Genomic DNA, 21,974 nt, shown 5'->3' with positions numbered 1-21,974 from the left:
ATAGTTCAGCCAAACTTTATTTTTCAAGCAGTTACAGAAGAAGCTTCTAAACTTAATATGACCTAGAAACTGCAAATTACCCAATACTCCCAGCAGCCCTAATTAGTGGGCGAAACTGAAGCATTTTACCACAACCTTCAAATCATCTCTTTGAATTCTCTCTTTGCTTCTACGTCTCACGAGTTTCCCCAAGTGTTTTGCTTGTCTCATTTCATATAGTTAATGAAACAACTCAATCAAGGAGCTGACTTCATACGTGAGCAGATTTAGCCTGAATTCTGAAGGGCTGGAATTGAAAATAGCTTCCCTACTCTTTGTCTTCCTCCTTTTAAAACTGGGCATTTGGTCCTCTTTTAACAAACACAGTTTGTCAGGTTCGAAAGACTGCATCCTCCCTTTTCCTCAAGGGATACTTTCCGTCTGATACCTCAGATGGAATTCATGAGAGCAGTTATATAAAATGGGAGCCCCAAGTGATTCAAACCTAATGGCCACAGAGTCGCCTCTTGAGTTTGATTGCTACTGTGCAACCCCACCTTGTGTGATGTGGGACCTGGCTTCATGCCCTGTGTCAGATCTTGTGACTAAGATGCAATTCACACTTGTCATCACTGCAGTGGTTCTGAAATTGAAACACATTTCCAACTATGTATCTGTAAAACAAGAAGCAAGAAGTTTAGCCCTGGGAATAACAAAATCATGCTTAGCAAACATTTTGTTTCAGGTCAGTTTGACCCAGATCAGCATATTTGGTTTTATTGAATTGATCCAAACTGTTTCATTTTTGAATCGGTTAAAAAACCAAAATATTAAACAGTGTTCCCAGCTTGGTCAGCTGGGCCTGTTTTTTACTGTGGGAAACATAGTCCTCCAGGGATCCTGGCTCACAGAAGACTATGGAGGACCAAACTGCAGCTCTCACAAGGCAATGCACTAGGGAAATGCAGCTTCATGTTGATCTGAGTTGAAAAGGGAATCTTGAGTCAAACAAACACAACAAAATGCTGAGTTTTTAGGAATGTCAAAATGTTTTTGTTAGAAAATGTCGAAACAAAACAGATAGATTTGTGTTGATGGCCCACCAAGGGTACTTAGCTCTCACAATGGGCAATAGAAGAAACTCATTCTGCCCACATAGCTCTTCCTGTGGACACCTCAGCAAGAATATGGGCAATGGCTACCCACTGTGAGTCATCAAGCCATGTAAGGACATGTGATATGCTCATATGATCCTGGACTCCATCTTGGGCCAGTAACTTTCCGTGTACCTGGGCTGTAAGGTTTGTTTGAGACAGTGAATTTCCATGCACATGGGAGAGGGTATAATATACCTCTGAGATCTCCATTTTTGCCTTTTTCCTGCCCGGACTTTCTGGACTGTGGATTTACAACTTAAAGGAGCATATTGGACTATGGACAGAGGGCCTTCCAATCTTTTGGAAATTACCAGAGAGACTTTACAAGCCAGCAGTCTATAACATCACTGCTAGAAATCTGATCTAAGGACTTCACAATTATTTGCATGCATAGGATCTATTAACCATTATTAACTCTCTTTTTTTCTTATTAAACCTTTAGTTTTTAGTTACTAAAGGATTGGTATCAGCATGATTAGTGGATAAGTTCTGAGTTATATTGACCTGGCTAAATGCCTCATCTCTTGGATTAGAAGAGCTCTATATGTGATTAATTTGGTTTTCAGTACTACTCCCCATAGAGTCCAGTGTCTAGATAGTGAGATGAGGGCTGGGATGCCTAAGGAGACTGCTTTTAGCTCCTTGTTAACCAATGTGGTGAGACAGAAGTTTACTTTTGCTACTGGCTTGGTATAATCTAAAGAGAGAATAACCATCTGTCTGGGGGGAGTCTGCCCTATTTCTCAGCATTTTTGTCCTGAATTTGGCATCCTCAGCTGTGACCCCTGAGGCACGATGAAACCCCTTCCCCCACCCCCCCACCCCCCCAAACTGGGTGGCATTGTGACCTGCTGTTTTGGGTTGCAGTGTCACTCATTGGAATGTGGTCCACCAGATGGCCAGGCCATACCTGAGTGGTGTCATGCTAAATTAAAGTGATTGGTTCAATTGGATGCACCGTGTGAAATTTCTGAGGGCGCCCCTGCTTATAACCATCTGTAACACCTTCTACTTATGTAGTATTCAGACTGGTCCAAAGTGTTCAGTTAAAACTTTTTAAAAACCAGAAAATTGGATTTTTTTATTCAATAAAATTTATAATGGAAAATGTCTACTTTTGACTTTTCCTCATGAAAACCAAACCTCCATAAACCAAAAAGTTTTTAGTGAAAACTCAGATTTCCTAGGGGAATGTGACGGAATCACTTCAGGTCTCATGGCAAGTTGATACATGGACTCCAATTGGGTCAAATCAACAAAGATTTATTGCAGGGAGCTGTCCCCATCCAGGGAGGAAATGGGCCACTGTCCATCATGGTCAGACACCAAACTTAAGCGGGGCTTAGACAGGGCAACAAACTCAGTCTCCTAGGTCCCAAAGGAAAACATACTAACCACAGGAAACAACCCAATCTAAAAGTCCCATGCCAGGCTTACCTACCCTCAGGGAGGCTCTGGCATCCAACAGTCTCTGATTGGCCCTCGCCCCTGCTAGGCCTTCTTTCAAGGAGCTAGCACAAGATATATACCCCCTGTCGCATTTGGCCACTACAGACCTGGGCTTTGCCCCCACTTAACTATTTCTTCCAGGCTTGACACCTCTTGCAGGTGTAGCAGAATGGACATCTCTCTTCAACCCTTTTTGGTCAGCGTGGAGTCTGCCCACCTCGTTACAGGTGGGGGAATGACCCACCCATTTTCTAGCCAAGATCATAACATCTATTGATCATTTATTAACCCTTTATAAACCAATTACACGTGCCCTTTGGTTAAAAGAACAAGATAACCCTCATCACCCATTTCTCCGATGCATCCTTCACAACAGTGCTGCACTACTCAGTCATCCCCTCTCCTTCTATCCCAAGGAGCAGCGACCCCACTCCCTTGTGGGTGGAAGAAGGGATGGGATGGAATTGGCTGGGTTACAAGTACAATGTCCTTCAGCTGGACATGAGTCCCAACCACTCCTGCCTCTGTCTGTTAGAGGAGCGTAGAAGAGAGACAAAAAATGCTAGCTAATGCAGGTGCAAAACAAAGGAACAAAAATATCTGATAAAAGTAACACTAATTAAAATACTGGAATCCTGCTCTTGACATCCTTGAGCACAGCAACGCTGAGCCTCTCTCCACCATGGCGTCTTCATGGATGGTGTGAAGGCACAGTAGGAAATTACATTCCATGTGTAAGTGTAGAGCCTGGTGCATGACAAAAGCATTGAGAGCATCCTATAAGAGTGCCACCTACCTAGTCTGGCTTCAGGCTAGCTGTTGCTGCCTCAGTTTACCTCACTCAGGTTGGATCTACCTACCTTCTGGCCTGGTTTAGGTGCTTCAGTGACTTGACCCTCTAGCTAACACATTAAAGAAAAACTCCACCCTTCCTAAGAGATCACAAAACACACCCAGTAACAACCAGCCCTCCAACACAAAGAGTTCATCACCCCAGTCTCAGCCATGATCCACCCCATCCTTCCTGAGGATCTATCTTTGCTTTTCAACCCCTCCTGGGCTCCTTTGAGTCTTTCCATGCTCTCTACCAAGCAGCAACTCCCAGAACTTCCTACGTGGAGTATCCCATCTTTCCCTTTGGTTTGCCACGGGCTTATCTCTACCCCTGGAGGCCAGGCAAGTCATATGGCTAAATGAGGCATGTGACTCTTATTCTCTCCAGCTGGGGAGGTGAGCTAGGTGCATCACAGGTGGGGCTGGACCATTCTTCCCTTAAAGGTCCAGTCACTTTGTGACATATCTACTGGAACAAGTCAAAAATGTGAGCAAGTGCAAATGGGCACTCTATACTATAGATATTATGCACCTGCTCCAGGGGCTGAGCTGGGTGTGGGGAAAGAGGTGCACAAACCCACAGGCCCTGCAACTCTCAGTGCTGTACTTGGTGCTCTGTGCTCTTGGGAAGCAGGAATAGCATGGGTGCGCTCCACCATTGTAGCAGGCCCTGGTTGTGTCACATGAATGCTACTCACGATGGCGGTGCCATTCTATAGTGTAGGCAAGGGCTAGCTCTCTCATTTCCTCTTCATGTTTCCATATAATAGCCTACAAGTATATTCCTTTCCAGCATCTCCCTCCCTAGTAACTCAGGCCTGGGATCCGTGTCTATAGCCACCAGAGTGTGCAGCCTACTGGTGATTTAGACTGTTGGCCCAAAGTAGTTTGTGACAAGAGCTGTAGTTCTGGATCACAACATGTTCTCAGAGGTTGGGGATTGATAACAACATGGTTACAATCTTCTGCCTCCAGTCTCACAAAACCCACAGCCAGATGAGCGATTAGAGAAATCTCTGCAGGCCCAGAGATCGGCGCTGGCCCTGACTTTGCATCACCTGAAACAAATTTCCCCAGAAAAGGGATGCCAGGTCTCTGCAGTGCATCCCTCTGACAGACAATAGGGAGTCTTTACTTGATGCCACTTTAGCTGGTGCCAGTGCCCTGCTGCTCTTTGCATACAAATCCCCTTCTCCCATCCCCACCCCTATCCACGCGTAGACATCTCCCATCCACCTGTGATGGATGATTGGACACAAGCCAATTAACTGCGGGCAGTGTAGGTGCCACAAGTCTATAAGCCCTGTAATGACCACGGTGTACAGTGGCTTCTTTAGGACTGGACCCTCCTGGAAGCAGGCAGGCCAGTGAGATGACAAAGAGCCATCAGGAAGAAAAGGTCCCCACTAGGCAGCTCCTTGAGCAAGCTGGATGCCTGTGTGACTCTCCAAGGACTCAGTGACTCATTAGAGCCCCACAGGGATGCTGGTGTCCCATGGGAAGCAGCAGAGCTTTCCCTTCTTCTCCATCCAGCTCTGGGGAGGGTCAGTCATGAATGGTGGGACTGAATGGCATCATTGTCTGGGGAGCCATTGGGGTCAAAGCAGCAGCCACTCTTCCGGGTACTCTGACGTTATTTCAGTCAGCCAGCCAGGAAGAGGGGGCGATGGTACAGGAATAGGGGGCAAGCCCATTGGATTGAGACTGTGTCTCTCCCACTGCAGTCTTGGCACCGCATCCTTCCCCTGTTCAAGGTTACTGGGAGACTTCCATTGTCTTCAACCGTAGCTGGAGCTGAGACTCTGATGAAATATTTCACAGCTTTGTGAGTGGCCTGGAGTCCCCCACAGGGGCTGAAGGTTGAGGAAAATCTCTGGACTCAGGTAGACTTCCTCCTGCAGGACCTTGTCCTGGCCAAGGTACCCATGATTACACTCTCTGCCCCAGAATGTGATGAGTAGATGGAGAACATTTCCTTCTCTGTGGTAACTTCGGTATTCTTGCAGCCAGTTGGTCACTCATTCTGTCCTAGTTCTCTGCCCCCCCCCCCCAATTTGGTCAGGAAATAAACTGGGGGGGAAGAAGGGGAGGGCTCAAGGCTCCTGGGATGAAATCCTGATCCCACTGAAGCCATTTGCTGGTATGGGACCAGGATTTCACCCCTGGGGGATGTAGCTAAATCTCCCTAGGTGCTACATCTTGGTGTCTCCTGGATATTCTGTGGGATTTTCCCACATGGAATTTGACCTTTTAATCTCTCCTTCTTTTTTTACAAAAGTTTCCAAAGGCCTTAAGGTGACCCCTTGTCCCTTATTTTAAAGGACTGTCCCCTGTTTCTTTGATCTGTCCCTTTGGGTGATGACACGTCCCTTATTTTAATACTATGATCCATACCATTTTAAACATTCAGTGGAAGCTTGTGATAATTGCACTGTCTACTCGAGGGCAACAGAAATATACACTTGAGAGAAAAATACATCATATGCTAAGGAAAATGATCTTCCCCCTAAAATGTCCCTTAAAATAGAGCATTGCCCCTTATTTTTCATGTGGTTTTCCCTTATTTCCATCCAACAAAGGTGATTACCCTCAGAGGCTTTGACCAGCAAAGTGACAGAGAGCTACTGGCTAAGCACAGAAAGGTTCAGAAGTCGCTGTTAAGTATTTATAAAATAAGGAACTCTTCACCCCTGTACTGCCTCATTCTGTAAGTGGCTGTGTCTAGCGGAATTTTCATGTGTAATAACTCCTTAATATTTGATCCTCAAAGATGCTTTGGGCTCCCTGTAAATCCCCATGAGCAACAGAACTAGGAGGCATACATATACATTCAGGGGAAATCAGTTCGTAACCACTGAGGTTATATTTATTGAATGTGTTTGTGTTCATGCTGCTGCTCGACCAAGGAAGTGAAGCACTTGGATTGTTACTGTACCAAGTGTCAGAGTAGCAGCCGTGTTAGTCTGTATCCGTAAAAAGACCAGGAGGACTTGTGGCACCTTAGAGACTAACCAATTTATTTGAGCATGAGCTTTTGTGAGCTACATCTCACTTCATCGGATGCGTGCACTGTATTTTCCACGGTATGCATCCGATGAAGTGAGCTGTAGCTCACGAAAGCTCATGCTCAAATAAATTGGTTAGTCTCTAAGGTGCCACAAGTCCTCCTGGTCTTTTTACTGTACCAAGAGTGCCACCTAGCGGTGACCAAGGACTTCTGCACTCCACGCATTGCCACAGTGAGAAATGTTTGCTGAACATAGAGTACTAAAGAACTCAGTATAAGACCTTTTCTCAACACCGGCGTTGTGTGGAGAAATGTTTCTCTGCTTTATTCCGTTGGCACACCCTTTTCAGCTTTTCTTTACATGAGAAACCGTAAGGGTGTGTCTAACCCCTCCCCTCCCCCAGCCGATGAAAGGGTTAATGTGGCCTGCAAAGAAAGGCCTGTTGGCCGCTGGAGGGATGAGTCCCAGCTGGGAGAGAGCTGAGTGGTTCGTATAAAGGCAGGGCATCTGGCGCAGAAAAGGGCTATAAACAGAGACTGAAGTGCTGCTCCCCAAGGTTATGAGAGGGTCAGCGGAGTAGTCGTATTTAGCCTATTAACTGGTCACGGTGGGTTGAATGACAATTTATATCTATTGGCTAGACACAGCAGTGGGTTATGTAACACGGGTAAGGTTAAAAAACCCAGCTGATCACCTGAGACGGGAATGCAAAGAAGAGCTCTTCATGAAGAATTGAGATGCATTACGGTGACGGACAGTGCTACGAGGGGTTTAGTGAGTGTCAGGAAAGTGGGGAGACACTAAAAAAGCTCTGCTAGGTTGTTGTAAGGAGACAGAGCAGGGTAAGAGAGTGCAGTGGCACGAGTGTATGAGGAAAATAGCGAGTGGTGCTTATAGACTCAGGAGATGAGTCTGCTTCACCATAAAGCACACAAAGAGGAAATGGGCTGTAGGAAGAAACTTTGTTGCTGTTGTTCTCTGGAACGAGATAATGAAGAGACTGGGAGGGTTGAGGAGGCTGCTTGGGGGAACTCCTCTTCTGAATTGCAACGTTAAGGGGCCAGGAGAGAGAGAGAGAGAGAGAGAGAGAGAGAGTAGCCACTGGGATAGAGCAAACTTGGTGTTGAGGGGCCCCAATAATAGGGCAGGATCTGGACTTCCAGGGGGAGAGTCCTGGGACATGTTCAAATGAGGAACAGAGAGGGATGAAAAGTCAAGCCTGAGGAGGGCAGAAGGGGGCTTACGTTTATATTTTTGGTTTGGGATTTATTAGGGGTCCTGGGGAGAGCTCTGTAAGTCCTGGCTCTGAGAGAAGGGTGAACTTCGAGAGGCCTTGGGAAAGGCTTGCTAGTAGGCTTGGTACGAAGGAGTCCAAGGAAGTAGCAGCAAGGAGTCTGGAGGTCTGAACTGAGACTGTCTGTCCTAGGTTTCCTGGATTGGAGCCTAGCAGAGAGGCTGGGCCTGGATTCCCCTACCAGACACTGGGAAGGTGACATGAAACTCCTCACAAGGGAATATGGCAGCCCTGGGGAAAGTGTGTATGAATTACTGGGCCCAGCTTCAACAGCAGCAGTCAGCAGTTGGTTAGTTGTTGGTTTTTTTGTTAGCCCGGAAGGGCTGTGACTAAACCTTGACTGGGTTGGAGGGCCGAGTCAGGAGAAAAGGTGGACTGGAGTGGCACTCGGCAGGGGGCACTAGATGTGGAAGAGCTGCCACACCACATGCAGCTGCAAGGGGGCACTCCTAGCAGTAAGTCCACCCTTCTACAATAACACTTTCAATAAGCAACCAGAAATTCCCCTGACGTACCTCCCATGTCAGGCTAGGTAGATTTGTATTACTATGCAGGTCAGAGCAAAGAGTATACACAAAACAGTATACAAGGGAGTAATGCCTGCAGGAATTGTGGATGCCAACAATGCCTGGTTCAGTTTCTGCATCCATTTCCGCTGGTGTCAGTCTGGAGTAACTTCCTTGAAGTCAGTGGTTGGTCTCCTAAAGGGCCATGTTTAAATTGTAATTAAACAGCCCAGCTGCAAGAGAGAAAATATAGGGCCAGAGCCTAATGTCACATCACTCGTATATCAAGAGTCAATAGACTATTGAAGACAGTGGAGTTATACTGATGTCAAACTGGTGTAAGTGGACTGAGAAGCATACTCATGGGGACAAGCATATCCTGGTGTAACACTATTGGACTTGCACCAGGGATGGTTTTGGCTGACATTCCCATGACCAATCTGGAGACTGTCCAGGATCTCAGTGCGGGGCAGTGAGGTCTGTTTGCTGGCCCCACAATGATTCCCACAGTATTCTTGTCAGCAAGTTAAGGAAGTATGGGCTGGATGAATGCACTACAAGGTGGGTAGAAAGCTGGCTAGATTGTCGGGCTCAACGGGTAGTTATCAATGGCTCCATGTCTAGTTGGCAGCCGGTATCAAGTGGAGTGCCCCAAGGGTCGGTCCTGGGGCCGGTTTTGTTCAATATCTTCATAAATGATCTGGAGGATGGTGTGGATTGCACTCTCAGCAAATTTGCGGATGATACTAAACTGGGAGGAGTGGTAGATACGCTGGAGGGGAGGGATAGGATACAGAAGGACCTAGACAAATTGGAGGATTGGGCCAAAAGAAATCTGATGAGGTTCAATAAGGATAAGTTCAGGGTCCTGCACTTAGGACGGAAGAACCCAATGCACAGCTACAGACTAGGGACCGAATGGCTAGGCAGCAGTTCTGCGGAAAAGGACCTAGGGGTGACAGTGGACGAGAAGCTGGATATGAGTCAGCAGTGTGCCCTTGTTGCCAAGAAGGCCAATGGCATTTTGGGATGTATAAGTAGGGGCATAGCGAGCAGATCGAGGGACGTGATCGTTCCCCTCTATTCGACATTGGTGAGGCCTCATCTGGAGTACTGTGTCCAGTTTTGGGCCCCACACTTCAAGAAGGATGTGGATAAATTGGAGAGAGTCCAGCGAAGGGCAACAAAAATGATTAGGGGTCTGGAACACATGAGTTATGAGGAAAGGCTGAGGGAGCTGGGATTGTTTAGCCTGCAGAAGAGAAGAATGAGGGGGGATTTGATAGCTGCTTTCAACTACCTGAAAGGGGGTTCCAAAGAGGATGGCTCTAGATTGTTCTCAATGGTATCAGATGACAGAACGAGGAGTAATGGTCTCAAGCTGCAGTGGGGGAGGTTTAGATTGGATATTAGGAAAAACTTTTTCACTAAGAGGGTGGTGAAACACTGGAATGCGTTACCTAGGGAGGTGGTAGAATCTCCTTCCTTAGAGGTTTTTAAGGCCAGGCTTGACAAAGCCCTGGCTGGGATGATTTAACTGGGAATTGGTCCTGCTTCGAGCAGGGGGTTGGACTAGATGACCTTCTGGGGTCCTTTCCAACCCTTATATTCTATGATTCAATGATTCTGTGATGACTGGTGGAGATAACAGGCCTGGCAAGAAGACAACAGCAGGTTGGGTCAAATGAGGACTGTGAGGAGACAGAGGGATGCCTGGCCTGATGTGGCCCTCCATAGGTTTAGATAGCTCTGAGATCTTGTCCCTGGTGTCTGACTATGTCGAGACTGGTTGATTATGTGGTTTTACATATACCGGTAGATCTGCCGTGAGCTTGGAGATGGATTTTGGTGCTCGCCAGGCTGGTTTGCAGCATGCCTCCACCCATAGCTTGGCTATGACCACTGTAGGACTTGCAAGATTTGTTAGCTTATTTCCCTTCCTGTCCTAATGTACAGGAGATGGCAATCAATGTTGCCTTGGTTATGCTGGAAGGGGTGGCTCCTGGGAGCACAGTGTCTTATCTGCTACAGCACCATACATGGCTCACAACACTAACCATTCTGACCTCTGCCTCACCCACCTCTGAGGGGGGGAGGGGGTTTACTGGTTGGTATGGATCACCGTGCCAGTTATGCAAGGGGAACTTGGTCCCACACAGCTTTCTCGGCTTCTGTCCCCGCCAGGTCAGGTGTCTGTGTAGCTCATATGTTGTAACTGAGTGAGTTTCTGCGTGCCATTCAGTACTCCCCATGTCTTTCCCCAAGCCAGACTTTCCCATGATGGCTATTGTGCGTAATTTCATGAAAAAAGTTTGAAAAACTGAAATTACAAGACTCACAATGTCCTGCCTAAGTGAATTTTAGAAGCTTATCTGCAAGGGAGGGGGAAAATTACTTCCTTGAAATGTAATGGGACATCAATTTCTGGATTAAACAAACTGGCCAAATTTTCCTGGTGAAACATCATGATAATATTTTTACCAGTTTGCTCCAGCCCTTCTATATAGTCACGTTTCCACAGAGGTTTCCAACACCACGTTACCCCATCAGAAAACTTTGCGAGCCTACAGATAACTATCTTGAGGTCACCAGGGATATTTGGAATGGGTGTTTCAAATGAGCACAAGGGGAATTACGGCACCTACGGTGAAGTTCTGGCCCCACTGAAGACCACAGCAAAACCCCCATGATCTTCAGTAGGGCCAGGATGTCACCCCTAGATCACAATGAAGTTCAATAAGAACAGAAGGACCTGTGAGGCAGCATGCCTGGTTATTAGACCAGAGGAATTGAGAGCCAGGACTCCTGGGTTCTGAGCCCAACTACTACAAACTCATTGTATGAGCTTGAGCAACTGATTTAACCTCATTAGCTGTCTTTCTCAGTTTACCCATCTGTAAAATGGGAACTATGCTCACCTATATAACAAAGGGGTTGTAAGGCTTAATTTACTGATCTTCAATACAATAGCATTTTCATTCAAGGATCTCCAGGCATTTTAAAAAAACAAAACATTATTATTATAACACAATTTCTCAGGCAGGAAAACAGGCAGTTTTGAGTAATAAAACCTGCTTTCTCTTTTTATTCACATTGGACTTGTGAATATTTACACAAAATCCAATTTTTGGCTCTTGATAATTTTAGCATGATGGCCATTCCTTGGGCCAATCATGGGGGATGGTGGAGTGGGGCTTTTTGGTCATGCACCAGCAGAGATTAGCTCAGTTCTCTCAAAACTTGCTGTTAATCAGGACTGAACTCACATCTGCAGAGATTAAATCAAATGCACATTCAGTGTCCATCTGACTGTATATTGCCAATCTGGAAAAAGGAGCAACGTAAAGATCTAAATTGATAGAGTGATGACCTACAGTACAGAACAATGCTCTTTATCAGATGAATGAGCCATTAAAGATAGCCATGACTCCAAAAAAATAAAATGTAAGATATAAACGTATATTTTCTCTGCATGCACACTTCTTGTATGGTTCTTCAATTAGGTCACACAGGTTTTAATATTTATCTCCCCCCGCCCATCCCCCTTTATAGGCATAAAGATGAAAAGAGAAGCTAGATTCAGTGGTTTTCAACCTTTTTTCATTTGTAGACCCCTAAAAAATTTCAAAGGGAGATGCAGACCCCTTTGGAACACTTGGACATAGTTTGCAGAACCCCAGGGCTCCATGGACCACAGGTTCTAGTTCAACCACAAGCTACTGGGCCTGATGCAGGACTTGCTGAGTGAAACTGGATGGCCTGTTCTTTACAGAGGGTCACACTAGATGAACATTATGGTCCTGTGATGGGGATTAAGCCCCATCACCTGTAAGGAAACAGAAATAACCTAATTAGGGATGTTCCACCCTCAGGAGCTGATTAACTGATTGGATTCTGGCCAGAGGAGGTGGGGCTAGGTGGCATAAGGAGCTGAGGGAGCTCATATTTGGAAGACACGCAGGAGAGAGGCATCAGGGAGAGTTCACTTTTCCTGGGAGAAGGCCTGCAGGAATGTCTGATAGTTTAGGCTTGTCTGTGGCCGGGAGTGGAGCTACCGGAATAGGGTTAACTCCTGCAGTAGGGCTCCTAAAGTGGGGGAGCCCTGGGCTAGGGTTTGTGAAAGCCAAGAATGAGGTAGAAGCCCGTGAGGGACAGAAAGTTGAGTGAGAGGGTACTTAGACTCGCTGCAGGGAAAAGCTTGGGTGGCCAGCACCCTGGTGATGAGGGGAGAACTGGAAGCAAGTCCAGGAGGAGCCAAGGGCTGGCTTTTTGGAGATGCACCCAGGAGGAGTAAGTTTTAGGACTCAACCCAAGAAGGGTCCTGAACAGTGTGTGACTTGGCCGGAGGGCTGAGCCAGAGACGACCCCGCAAGGGAGTCCAGAGAAGGGACTGTCTGGGACTTAGCCTCATGGCTGAGTACATGGGTGTCAGAAGGAGTGTGAGGCAAGTCCCCTGCAACGCTACATCTGGGCATGAGGGGGTGCCCCAGAGGCAAGAATCTGTGGTTCTACCTCTACTCTGGTTTTAACTCTATGAATCACTTGTGGCACCCCATTAAAGTAGATATGATGCAATTAAATCCCTGAATGACATAGATTTTCATAAAGCCAACAAAAGGCATCTTCCTGACTTCAGGGCTATGCCATGTCAAATTTCAAGATCCTGCTGTGTACTATGGAGGTGGAAGATGTATTTATTTTTATAATAGAACACATAAGGCAATGTAAATATATGTGTATATTCTGTTAGGAGGGAGGAAGACTTTAAGAGACACATTTGCACTTCCAATCTTAATTTTTGTGTTTTAGCTTGAAAATCCATTAAAGATTTCCTCTGCTGTTTACTTTGCAATGGGGACATGATTGAAGAAAAGGGCAGTCTTCACAAACCACTAGTGAAAATAAATACAGATAATGAGTGTGACTGCACTTGTTTTATAGTATGAAGCCATTTTGCTGCTGTTCTTTAAACTAATTGAATACTTACCTGAAAGCCTTCATTATGAAAAGTGTGAATTGGGAGTGCTTTGCTCCAGGTGAGCCTTGAGTGGGCCTGACTGTTTTAAAAAAACAGTTAGCTGCGAACCAGCTGAGCGGCGAACAGCAGAGAGGCTAACAGAGGAAGTTCTCCTGGGGAGAGCCCACTGAAGCTTACATCTTGCTGGCTTCTCTGAGTAGTCACTACAACTCCTGAGGAAGCTCGTAGAAGGAAGGTAATATGGATGGGGAGCGTTCAGCTGTTGTGACCTGCACTGGATGTGCCATGTTTGTCTTTCTTCCACAGGACAGAAGCAACTTTGTCTGTACAAAGTGCAAGCTGGTCTCCATATTGGAAGAGAAGGTTCAAGGTCTGGAGAAACAAGTATTGACCCTGCGCTGCATAAGAGAAACTGAAGATTTCCTGGACAGACGTCAGGATATACTTCTACGGACACAGTGTTCTGAAGATTCAGAGCAGGCTGCACAGTGGGGATAGGAGGATGGTGAAGAAATTTGGCAGAATGTGTCCTCCAGAAGAAGAAAGGGGAGCATCCATGTACCAGCAACACAGATACAGGTAAGCAACCATTTTCATATTCTCTCCACAGGTACTAATGCGGAGACTGGACTAGATGATACATCTGAAGGAAGGGAAGAGAAGGAGACTACGCCCATTGGAAGGCATGAGATGCACTGTCCTAGGGATGGGGGTTCCACGACCACCGCTCCCAAGAGAAGGAGGCGGGTGGTGGTGGTCGGGGACTCTCTCCTCAGGGGGACTGAGTCATCTATCTGTCGCCCCGACCAGGAAAACTGAGAAGTCTGCTGCTTGCCAGGAGCTAGGATTCACGATGGGATGGAGAGACTGCCGAGACTCATCAAGCCCTGGGATCGCTACCCCTTCCTGCTTCTCCACGCGGGCACCAATGATACTGCCAAGAATGACCTTGAGCGGATCACTGCGGACCATGTGGCTCTGGGAAGAAGGATAAAGGAGTTTGAGGTGCAAGTGGTGTTCTCGTCCATCCTCCCTGTGGAAGGAAAAGGCCTGGGTAGAGACTGTTGAATCGTGGAAGTCAACGAATGGCTACGCAGGTGGTGTCAGAGAGAAGGCTTTGGATTCTTTGACCATGGGATGGTGTTCTAAGAAGGAGGCGTGCTAGGTAGAGACGGGCTCCACCTAACGAAGAGAGGGAAGAGCATCTTCGCAAGCAGTCTGGCTAACCTAGTGAGGAGAGCTTTAAACTAGGGTCACCGGGGGAAGGAGACCAAAGCCCTGAGGTAAGTGAGGACGTGGGATACCAGGAGAAAGCATGAGCAGGAGAGCGTGAGAGGGGAGGGCTCCTGCCTCATATTGAGAAAGAGGGATGATCAGCGAGTTATCTCAAGTGCCTATACACAAATGCAAGAAGCCTGGGAAACAAGCAGGGAGAACTGGAAGTCCTGGCACAGTCAAGGAATTATGATGTGATTGGAATAACAGAGACTTGGTGGGATAACTCACATGACTGGAGTACTGTCATGGATGGATATAAACTGTTCAGGAAGGACAGGCAGGGCAGAAAAGGTGGGGGGAGTTGCACTGTATGTAAGGGTGCAGTATGACTGCTCAGAGCTCAAGTATGAAACTATAGGAAAAAACTGAGAGTCTTTGGATTAAGTTTAGAAGTGTGAGCAACAAGGGTGATGTTGTGGTGGGAATCTGCTATAGACCACCGGACCTAGGGGATGAGGTGGATGAGGTTTTCTTCCAGCAACTAACGGAAGTTACTGGATCGTAGGCCCTGGTTCTCATGGGAGACTTCAATCACACAGATATCTGCTGGGAGAGCAATACAGCGGTGCACAGACAATCCAGGAAGTTTTTGGAAAGTGTAGGGGACAATTTCCTAGTGCAAGTGCTGGAGGAACCAACTAGGGGCAGAGCTTTTCTTGACCTGCTGCTCAGAAACCGGGAAGAATTAGTAGGGGAAGCAAAAGTGGATGGGAACCTGGGAGGCAGTGACCATGAGATGATTGAGTTCAGGATCCTGACACAGGGGAGAAAGGAGAGCAGCAGAATACGGACCCTGGACTTCAGAAAAGCAGAGTTTGACTCCCTCTGGGAACTGATGGGCAGGATCCCCTGGAAGAATAACATGAGGGGGAAAGGAGTCCAGGAGAGCTGACTGTATTTTAAAGAATCCTTATTGAGGTTACAGGGAAAAACCATCCTGATGTGTAGAAAGAATAGTAAATATGGCAGGCGACCAGCTTGGCTTAACAGTGAAATCCTTGCTGATCTTAAATACAAAAAAGAAGCTTACAAGAAGTGGAAGATTGGACAAATGACCAGGGATGAGTATAAAAATATTGCTCAGGCATGCAGGAGTGAAATCAGGAAGGCCAAATAACACCTGGAGTTGCAGCTAGCAAGAGATGTTAAGAGTAACAAGAAGGGTTTCTTCAGGTATGTTAGCAACAAGAAGAAAGTCAAGGAAAGTGTAGGCCCCTTACTGAATGAGGGAGGCAACCTAGTGACAGAGGATGTGGAAAAGCTAATGTACTCAATGCTTTTTTTGCCTCTGTCTTCACAAAGTAGGTCAGCTCCCAGACTACTGCACTGGGCAGCACAGCATGGGGAGGAGGTGACCAGCCCTCTGTGGAGAAAGAAGTGGTTCGGGACTATTTAGAAAAGATGGACAAGCACAAGACCATGGGGCCAGATGCGCTGCATCCAAGAGTGCTAAAGGAGCTGGCGGATGTGATTGCAGAGCCATTGGCCATTATCTTTGAAAACTCATGGTGATCGGGGGAGGTCCCGGACGACTGGAAAAAGGCTAATGTAGTGCCCATCTTTTAAAAAAGGGAAGAAGGAGGATCCTGGGAACTACAGCCCAGTCAGCCTCACCTCAGTCCCTGGAAAAATCATGGAGCAGGTCCTCAAGGAATCCATTCTGAAGCACTTAGAGGAGAGGAAAGTGATCAGGAACAGTCAGCATGGATTCACCAAGGGCAAGTCATGCCTGACTAATCTAATTGCCTTCTATGATGAGCTAACTGGCTCTGTGAATGAGGGGAAAGCAGTGGACGTGTTGTTCCTTGACTTTAGCAAAGCTTTTGACACAGTATCCCACAGTATTCTTGCCAACAAGTTAAAGAAGTATGGGGTGGATGAATGGACTATAAGGTGGATAGAAACTGGCTAGATTGTCAGGCTCAACGGGTAGTGATCAATGGCTCCATGTCTAGTTGGCAGCCGGTATAAAGGAGGAGTGCCCCAGGGGTCAATCCTCGGGCCGGTTTTGTTCAGTATCTTCATTAATGATCTGGAGGATGGTGTGGATTGCACCCTCAGCAAGTTTGCAGATGACACTAAACTGGGAGGAGAGGTAGATTCACTGGAGGGTAGGGATAGGATACAGAGGGCCCTAGACAAATTAGAGGATTGGACCAAAAGAAATATGAGGTTCAACAAGGACAAGTGCAAAGTCTTGCACTTAGAACAGAAGAATCCCATGCACCGCTACAGACTAGGGACCTAATGGCTCGGCAGCAGTTCTGTGGAGAAGGACCTGGGGGTTACAGTGGACGACAAGCTGGATATGAGTTAACAGTGTGCCCTTGTTGCCAAGAAGGCCAATGGCATTTTGGGATGTATAAGTAGGGGCATTGCCAGCAGATCGAGGGACGTGATCATTCCCCTCTATTCGACATTGGTGAGGCCTCATCTGGAGTACTGTGTCCAGTTTTGGGCCCCACACTTCAAGAAGGATGTGGATAAATTGGAGAGAGTCCAGCAAAGGGCAACAAAAATGATTAGGGGACTGGAACACATGACTTATGAGGAGAGGCTGAGGGAACTGGGATTGTTTAGTCTGCGGAAGAGAAGAATGAGGGGGGATTTGATAGCTGCTTTCAACTACGTGAAAGGGGGTTCCAAAGAGGATGGATCTAGACTGTTCTCAGTGGTAGCTGATGACAGAACGAGGAGTAATGGTCTCAAGTTGCAGTGGGGGAGGTTTAGGTTGGATATTAGGAAAATCTTTTTCACTAAGAGGGTGGTGAAACACTGGAATGCGTTACCTAGGGAGGTGGTGGAATCTCCTTCCTTAGATATTTTTAAGGTCAGGCTTGACAAAGCCCTGGCTGGGATGATTTAATTGGGGATTGGTCCTGCTTTAATCAGGGAGTTGGACTAGATGACCTCCTGAGGTCCTGATATTCTATGATTCTATGCTACTATTGATAGGATCCATCTTCCATTGGAGTGAAATGGCTCATTTTTTATTTAGGTAGTGCACAAAGCCCCATTGCGTGAATTTTATGACAAGGTCTCATGTAAACCTTTGAGATGTCCAGGAAGGTTGTCAGTCCTTCTAAAATGGTGTCATCCTCAGGCATCTTTGTTGGCCAAAGACTACTTTAAAGGTAAAAAACCCTCATTATGAACAAAGGGGCTAAGCATGAACTGCCACCTAAGTAACTTCTGGTTAGCGAATTACTCTTCCGGTGTCTGCGAGGCAAGATGAGCGAGGCAAGATGAGCGTACCCCACCCTTTGTCTCTCTAATATCCTGGGACCGACATAGCTACAACTACACTGCATACAGCAATGGAAGCCTTCCACTGTGTAACCTTTTAATGAAGCTGAGAGCCGGTGTTGTTTGGACACCTGCTTTTGGCTCTTGAAATGAGTCTTTTGCTTCTGTGTGACTTTGTCCTTTCAAGGTTGACCTTTAAACATTGTCATCTGTTCCCCCTCCCCTTTATTGGTTGCTCAGGTGCTTGTATGCTGCATCTGCGGCTCATTGTTAGTTTTAGTTGTAAATTCATTTGGATGTGGGTAGGTCTACACGGCAATCGGGAGGTGTGATTGCACCACACATGCCCACGTTCGACCTAGCTTTGATCTAGAGCAAAGCTAGCTTGTGACACCAGGCTTACACCAGTTAGCTCTGCCCATCCAAGACTCTGATATGTTCTCAAGCAGCCACCCGCCGAGGGTGACCTGATATTCAGAGCTTTGTCTTATACTTTGTTTTACCTTTTAACCCATTTTCCCTCTCCCAATTGTTCACACTTGCTATCTGGCCACCTGACCACCGTCCCTCCCGCTGAGGCTTCGCTGCTGTTGTTACTTGAACAAGTATTGATCTAGCTAGACAGAAAGCCAAGACTTTCTTCCCAGTTAACCGCTTTCCCACAATTAGAAGGCTGTCCTTTTGCAAAAGGAAATTGGCCCTTCCATTTCCACTTGATATGGCTGAACAAATAGAAACAATGGCCTAAGTAAAAGGATCCATTTGTTGTCGGTCAAGCAGGTGTGGCAAAATCCTAGTTTTTCCCTCAAGGCTTTTTATGGCATGTAGGGAAAGTGAGCATTTCTTCCGCCATCATTCTGTCTCAAGCCATGGCTGTATATATTGTTGCCTTTCTTTGATCCAAGTGGCTAGTCACATTTCAGGGGCCTCGGGGCACATTCCAGCCAGGGGTAAAAATTGATGATAGAATCTGGCCTTTTCTTTGGTGCAGTCTTTTGTATTTACCAGGAAGGTAAGAGGTTCTGCTTCTCCGAATGCAGGAGGAACAAGAAACAGAAGAATAGTTTCTTAACTTACAACCCTCAACCTGTTTAGCCTGCACCAGACCCAAAACTCTCACCAGCTTTTTCCAGGATCAGACACCGTGCTTGAAGGCTGCTGCTTGGTTTTTTTGCTCTTTATTTTTTTTACCTCTGTCTCTCCCAGTTTCCAATCTGCTTTCCTTTCCCTCACACACATACCTTACCCAAAACAATACTCCACAAAATACTCTGCCCACCCAGTGAATTTATCCTAACAGCTATGTTAATAGAAGAGTGCATTCAGACCCGATCTCAGGTGTTTGTGACCCATGCAGTCACCAGGACCTACCAGTGTAACAAAATGAGTGCCTTACTGGGTCAATCCATGCTCCATCTTGCCCAGTATCCTGTCTCTAACTGTGGCCCAGGTTCCATAACATCTAGTCCAGAGTTTTACCCTTTGGACCCACCAAAAAGTACACCAATTAAATATACTTGGTCCTGTGCCACCATAGGGGTATTACCCAGGGTTTTTTCAACCCAAAGTCCTTGGTAACTTTCCTCTGTGCAAGGTAGTGTCAGGAAATAAACCAAGGGAGACATAGCCATCCAACTGCTAGATGGTTGAGACAAACAGGACCACACAAGAGTGCTTTCACTTAAAGCTATACTTTACTTAGTCTCAAACACTTATATACATCCGCAACAGGTTAGTAAAACACCCACAACCCTCAATTACTGAAGTTGGGTGTGGCTCCTGAGTTGCACAGTGACAGTTTTCTGATGGCCAATCTTCCATCTGCCACTGGGGACCACAAGATGTGTCCAGAGTCCAACTACCCCAAACTTTCTTCCCTTATTCATTACTATTACAATAACATATCACTCAAAGAAAACTTGTTAAGCAAGCAATTTCACAGGTTAAGCGAGAGGTTTCCTTATGATCGTTGATTAGCCAGATGTGTTTTTTCAGAGTTTGCATGCCTTGAGGCCCTGACAGACCCATCCCTGAGGGCACATGTAGAGGAGCTTCTTGTTTTTCTAAAATACATACCTCAGCAATTTCAACAGAGATCTCACCAGGAAGGATGAGGGGTCAAGCTGCCCTTCTGTGGTCACCCAAACCCCCTCTCCTCCTGCTTCGGTCAGGCTAAGGCTGCTGCATAGGCCCACTTATGGACTACTGGCTTGGCTACTTTTACCAATAAGCGGTAGTGGTTCAGGCAGTTTACTGGTCCGCCAAGATCTTCCCGTACGGGGGGCTGGAGTAGGTGGCCTCTCAAGGTCCCTTTAAGCCTTGCCTTTCTATGAAAAGGAGAATGAAAATGGATATGTAAAAATGGCATCTCATTACTTGACAGATCTGCTTTCAGAGTCAAGCAGAAAAATGTCCGTACTGCCTCAGTCCTGCTGGCACTGCCAAGCCAGTACTGAAGAGAGCAGGGAGAGCAAGCTAGATTGTACTTCCGCTCATTATTGACAGAAGTGCTAATTTAGGCCCCCAATCCAGCACAGCGTACCTAAATCCTTTGTTTTGCTGGACCAAAGACTAAATTCCAATTGCAAGGACAGACTCTGCCTTCACTTACACTGGTGCAATACCACTGAAGAATGGGGGTGCATAGGCATAACTCAGGACAGAATTTGACCTGCCGGATTGTCACTGTGACTCGTTCACCACCAGAAGCAAAGGATAGACACAGGTAGACACACCCAAAGAGCTCCGCTTGTCTTTCCAGTTGTCATGGTGAACTGCAGGCATTTAGAAACACAATCTTTCAACTTGCACAGTGAGCAAATTTGAAGCGGCAATTGCTGCTGGGTTGCCAATTCCCATGAGCGAAAATCATGGGATCTTTAGTGTTTTTCTGAAAGCCCCTGCTCCTAGAGTTATGTAATTACATGAGAATCACAGCTTTCATTTGTGAAAAGTTTCTAACACTCTCAGTTGCAGAAAGAAGCTTGGAAACGTGAACTGTAAAAGGTTCAAAAACCAGTAGGCAAATGAAAAGATCCTTACTTTGACTTACAAATCATATGAATTTTAATTATAACCCATCTGATTTTGGGGGCCTGCCTTGTGATTTTGGAATGCTGGGGTTTGGCATATTGTCACTGAAAACACAGCTGATCTGGAACCCTACTGATTCTTCAGAGAAGAGCTATGCTATATGCATCTCTTACCCACATTTTCTCCCTGAACCACTACATGTTGATAACAGTAACTTGAAATGGATAGGTGGGAGATTTACCAGCAGTCACATAGTAATTAACACCAGCTGTAACTCCGTATGTGTTGTGGATTCCTGGCACTGCAAAGCAGTATGCCCACACTTGTTGCGGATTGGAAATTGCTACGCATGGAGCAGTATGCTGGGGAAGTGGCATCGTGATGACATAAGATACCACTGCAGTTGTTATACATTTTGCATGGAAATCTGGCTGTGTGCTGATCTATAAATTGTTTCATTCTGCAGTGTTCGTTCTTTCCAATCTGTTTTCTTACTTCCCCCAAACCAGAGATAGCCGAGTGCACCAGTCTATGTACATACAGTTTTCCAGACACTAGTTATATTTCCTCGGCTGCTTCTGTTACCTTAGTCACAGTAGATGCCTGTTATCCAAATTGAGAACAGATAGTTGATTCTAAAATGGCTTGATTTCTCCCCCTACCCCACTTTGAATTTGGAATTGGATTGTTTTTCCCCCACCGGCATAGCTGGTTACATACCCGTATAACCCAGAACAAGTGCTGAACATGATATATTAATCAAAGCCAATATATGCATATTTTGGGAGGTAGGTGGAGTTAAATTTCAATAATACAATGTTTACATGATTTTGAAGTGATACAATGTTCTCTCTATCCTAGTAAAAATGAGAGGATAGAAGTTGATAAAATACAGTAGGAACCAAAGAGAAACAGTCAAGTGAAGTCAGACAACTAACAATTTTTACAAGTGCTTGTATACAAATGCTAGATACTAAGTCTAAATACTAAGATGGGTGAACTTGAGTGTCTAGTATTAAATGAGGATATTGATGTAATAGGCATCACAGAAACTTGGTGGAATGATGACAATCAATGGGACACTAATACCAGGGTACAAAATACATAGGAATGACAGAGAAGATTATGCTGGTGGCACTGCACATGAAAGACAGCACAGTGTAAAATACAGTAAAAACCTCAAATGAATCAAACGCTACCATAGATTCTCTA

The sequence above is a fragment of the Caretta caretta genome, chromosome 4, assembly GCF_965140235.1.
Source record: "Caretta caretta isolate rCarCar2 chromosome 4, rCarCar1.hap1, whole genome shotgun sequence".
In the NCBI taxonomy this organism is placed as follows: domain Eukaryota; kingdom Metazoa; phylum Chordata; order Testudines; family Cheloniidae; genus Caretta; species Caretta caretta.
Note: the sequence above shows the minus strand (reverse complement) of the source record.